The sequence below is a fragment of the Bombina bombina genome, chromosome 7 (genome assembly GCF_027579735.1).
Source record: "Bombina bombina isolate aBomBom1 chromosome 7, aBomBom1.pri, whole genome shotgun sequence".
In the NCBI taxonomy this organism is placed as follows: Eukaryota; Metazoa; Chordata; class Amphibia; order Anura; family Bombinatoridae; genus Bombina; species Bombina bombina.
The window spans coordinates 570,383,077-570,387,842 of record NC_069505.1 but is presented as its reverse complement, the minus strand read 5'-3'; the positions used below and the strand labels follow the sequence as shown (position 1 = coordinate 570,387,842).

General features: G+C 41.9%; 1 protein-coding gene across 1 annotated transcript in view; it reads left to right on the top strand.

The window, feature by feature from the left end:
- The first annotated feature begins 2,228 nt into the window (after positions 1-2,228).
- LOC128667074 (protein PRRC2A) overlaps positions 2,229-4,766 on the top strand; it is an 88,361-nt gene continuing 85,823 nt past the window's right edge. The window contains exon 1 of the mRNA XM_053721960.1: positions 2,229-2,355. The gene's annotated coding sequence lies outside the window, so the exon portion shown is untranslated. The remainder of the gene's footprint in view (positions 2,356-4,766) is intronic.

Here is a 4,766-nt window from a genome sequence, read left to right as displayed (position 1 = left end):
AGTGTGCCATTAGTCACGATAGAGTCAGCCACAGGAAACATCTTCTTAAAAACAGGGAAGGGGAAAAAAGAACCCCCTGGTTTGTCCCCATTCCTGAGCAATAATTTCAGGCCCATCTTCCTTGGTACAGGAATAACAACCTCAGAGGAATGGGAATCATAGACTATCCAATTTTGAAGACTACGAGGGGTTGGCAGCAACCGCCGGTTCATAGTAGCCCAAGAGTAGCTAGAACCTCCTTTCCAAAAGTGAATATCGGCGGTGCTCAATGCTTAAATCTAAAATTAACTTCTTCAGATTCTGAAGATTTTTCTGCTAAAGTGCTGAGATCATCACCTTTAGAAGCTATTGAAGTATTCTCATAATCATCAGACATCTGAGTAAGAGTGGGCTAATGCAGTCCTAGAATCAGAAATCTTAGAATTAGGCAAGTGGTTTAGATTTTCTCGTTGCGCTTACCCAATGAAGGGGAAAGTTGGCAAAGCCGCTGTTACGTAGGCAGAATAAACCTGAGCCGCAAAATCCCCAGGAAAATAAACACCCCCCAGGTGGATGAGGACACAGAAGGGCATAGTATGAGAAACAACAGGGCTTGGGACGTTGGAGGAGAAAAACTGAGGCATGGTCACGCACAGCATTATCCTGAGACATTTAGGCTCAGAAAGGAGTAATCTGTCTTTACATTTTAAAGTCTTAGATAAACGAGAAGAACAAAATTCCATAGGCAAAACAATTTGGGGCTTCTAAAACAAAGTAAACATTATATCCATGGAGCTGGGCTGATACTGTTCTAAGTCCATAGCTAAATAATTCCCACAAGTAAACAAGGCAAAATGAAAAATAAAAATGCTTTAAATATGTTATTAAAGATTAAAATTTAAGTAAGGACCTATAAAGAATCAGGCACCACACTTTGTGTAGTTTCTATACTATAATGTGGATTATTCCAGTGAGCCACTTAGACCTCTTGAGAAAGAAAACAAACTTTTAGATAAAAAAATACCTCAGATTGCCTAGGTTCCTGCCGCCAAGTTAATACCCCACTAGCAACAGGAATGGAGTTCTGACTTGCTCATTAATACGATCCGATCTAAAGCCATCGAAAAAACAGCCTCCACTTAAAAGAGCTGAACAGTACTGCGTAAAATTAAAAGTGCACAATATTTCCATGCAGAGGAAAAAAGGCGCCGTTGAAATTTACAGTTTGTTTTGCCGTCATAAGTATCATGGCTCACCAGCCTAACAGCCCAGGGTCTAACACATATCTCTAGACAAATACATCCCAGCACATTGAGAGTACTCACACTGCCAAGTTAGGAATAAACATATCCCATATTAAGTGTGCCAATAAAAAATTGTCCCATATAATCCATATATCTTTGTAGCTAACAACAAAAGGGATCTAGAAGGAGGATGTTAACCCCATAAGTGCTGCTGTCCTTCATTACATAGAAGACAAAGACACTTACCTTAGATCCTTGCATAAGAGAAACTGATCCCAAGGTATGGCAGGCACTACGCTCCCTGTCATGGACCTGTAGGAAAATAAAGAACAGAGTAACCAACTCTGGCTTTCCACAAAGGGGTAGCAAAGTGTTAAAAGTAAAGCAAAGGACTGCCTCGCCGCCTTTTTAACTGACTTGACATGGATACAGCTAGACCCCAATCCTTGCTTGCAGGGAAAAATACCCATAAGAGGATTAAAGTCTTCAGGCACTAACGTTGGCGGCAACCTTGATTGAGAGAAGCAAAGAGAATAACTGGGGGTTATGGGTGAGGCAGTTACACTTAACAGCTTTGCTGGGGTCTCTTTGCCTCCTCCTGCGTGGCTAGGAGTTGAATATCCCACTAGTAATTGGAATGACGTTTGGACTCTTCATGTCATAGGAAAAAAAAGATTTAAATATATTTTATTTATTGAAGGAAAAGACAGCGGTGGCTCAAAATATAAAAAATGTCAACTTTATTTCAAAATACCATTAAAAACAGACATAATAAAGGAAAGGAGCTGAACATTTTTAATTTTATTTTATGATAATTAGGTATTCAGTATTTGAATGTTGGGGGAAACAGATTTAATATATTTTATTTATTTAGTTTTTCTGTATTTTACACTAGGTCCCAGCCTCTGTACTTGCACACCGCTCCCTCCCCAGGGTCTTCTACATCAATTTTACCTGGTTTCTGTACTGCCCTTCTTTCTGGCATTGCCCTTAAAGGCCAGTACACTGGATTTCAGTGACTTAAGTAGAGGTACCTGCTGGGAGCCTTTGTATCAGGCACCTGCCTTCCTCTACAGTGGACATTATTGCCCTGGCCCAGCTCAGCAATGATCAGCAACAGCAGCTACTACAGGTGAGAATGGAAACAATATATATATATATATATATATATATATATATATACATATATACAATTTTACCCCTATATGGGTGGGTACAAAAGTGATATACACAGTAGAATAGATGTATAAATAAAATATGTACCCATTCTGTCATAGAAATTATTAAGCCACTCAGGGTGTTTGTATGTAACTATTGCTGGTTTGTCAGTAATATTTAACTCTCCATTTTTTTTAGCTATACAGGTAGAACCTTTCATAGTACTCCTAGGGGGGGGGTAATTATTGAAAAGACTGTGTATTCACATGACAGTATCTCTGAACAAAAATGGCATATTGTCACTTAAATTGATTTAACACCTCATATATGATAATTCAAAACACATTGTAAAGGCAATTAAATTCAACTGAGCACCAGCAGTGTGAATGTCTGACATCGTTTCGCTCACTACTTTTGTCAAAGGCCTTTTTTTTTTTTTTTTTAAGGAGATTCAGCATGGTGTGATACCTAGGGGTACTGTGCAAATTTAGATAGGCCATTTTGGCACAATATAGTCATCCATAGGGGATCTTTTGTACTCACAGGTAACAGGGTCGGGTAGAAGTAACGCCCCTTTTTTCACAAGCTTGTAATTATTTCAGGGAAACTGGAACAATGAAAAAGGGTGTTGCTTCTTTAGATTCTAAATCTTAATAAAAATATTTGATATAGATTACAAGCTCATCAAAAAGGGGCGTTACTTCTATACAAGCTCATAAAAAAGGGACGTTACTTCTGCTTGACTTTGTACACTATTTAATAGGGATAGTCACCAACTTTTTGCTGATCCTAGAATTGTTCTATTTTGATATAATATTCAATTAATTTGATTATATTGGTAATCTCTTTTACCTGGGGGTGGCGGCAGGCATGTCTGTTTTTTTAACTCCTTCGCTACGGGGAATTTCAGAGTAAAACTTGCTAAAAATTACTGTAGATTTTTTATCATTTTTGCTATCGCTCCATTTAAACAGAAATAGAGCCTTGGTTTTTTATTTACCTGTCAAGACTATATTTGTTTAGTAGACAACACAAGGTATTGATCTAGGCCCATTTTGGTATAGTTCATGCATTTCGCCAAATGAGCAATCATATGAAAAAAAAAAAGATTGACGTTTCCACAAACTTTGGATTGCTCACTGAAGAGAGGGGGGGAGAGAGAGCAAAAGAGGGGAGAGAGAGAGCAAAAGAGGGGATAGAGAGAGCAAAAGAGGGGAGAGAGAGAGCAAAAGAGGGGAGAGAGAGAGAGCAAAAGAGGGGAGAGAGAGAGAGCAAAAGAGGGGAGAGAGAGAGCAAAAGAGGGAGAGAGAGAGCAAAAGAGGGGAGAGAGAGAGCAAAAGAGGGGGGGAGAGAGAGAGCGCAAAAGAGCAAAAGAGGGGGAGAGAGAGAGCAAAAGAGGGAGGAGTGAGAGGCAAAAGAGGGGAGAGGAGATAGCAAAAGAGGGGAGAGAGGAGGAGGCAAAAGAGGGGAGAGAGAGCGCAAAAAGAGGGGAGAGAGAGCGCAAAAGAGGGGAGAGAAGCCGCAAAAGAGGAGAGGGGAGAGAGAGAGCAAAAGAGGGGAGAGAGAGAGAGAGAGAGCAAAAGAGGGGGAGAGAGAGCAAAAGAGGGAGAGAGAGAGAGCAAAAGAGGGGAGAGAGCGAGAGAGAGAGAGCAAAAGAGGGGAGAGAGCAAAAGATGGGAAGAGAGAGAGAGCAAAAGAGGGGAGAGAGAGAGAGCAAAAGAGGGGAGAGAGAGAGCAAAAGAGGGGAGAGGAGAGAGAGCAAAAGAGGGGAGAGAGAAAAAAGAGGGGAGAGAGAGAGAGAGAGAGGGAGAGAGAGAGCAAAAGAGGGGAGAGAGAGCAAAAGAGGGAGAGAGAGAGCAAAAGAGGGGAGAGAGAGAGCAAAAGGAGAAAGAGAGAGAGAGCGAGCAAAAGAGGGGAGGAGAGAGAGAGAGCAAAAGAGGGGGAGAGAGAGAGAGAGAGCAAAAGAGGGGGAGAGAGAGAGCAAAAGAGGGGGATGAAGAGAGCAAAAGAGAGGGAGAGTGAGAGCAAAAGAGGGGAGAGAGCAAAGAAGTGGAGAGAGAGAGAGAGAGAGAGAGAGAGCAAAAGAGGGGAGAGAGAAAAAGAGGGGAGAGAGAAGAGAGAGCAAAAGAGGGGAGAGAGAGAGAGAGCAAAAGAGGGGAGAGAGAGAGAGAGCAAAAGAGGGGGTAGAGAGAGAGAGCAAAAGAGGGGAGAGAGAGAGAGCAAAAGAGGGAGAGAGAGAGCAAAAGAGGGGGAGAGAGAGAGCAAAAGGAGGGGAGGAGAGAGAGCGCCAAAAGAGGGGAGAGAAGAGAGCGCAAGAAGAGGGGAGAGAGAGCGCAAAAGAGGGGAGAGAGAGAGCGCAAAAGAGGGGAGAGAGAGAGCGCAAAA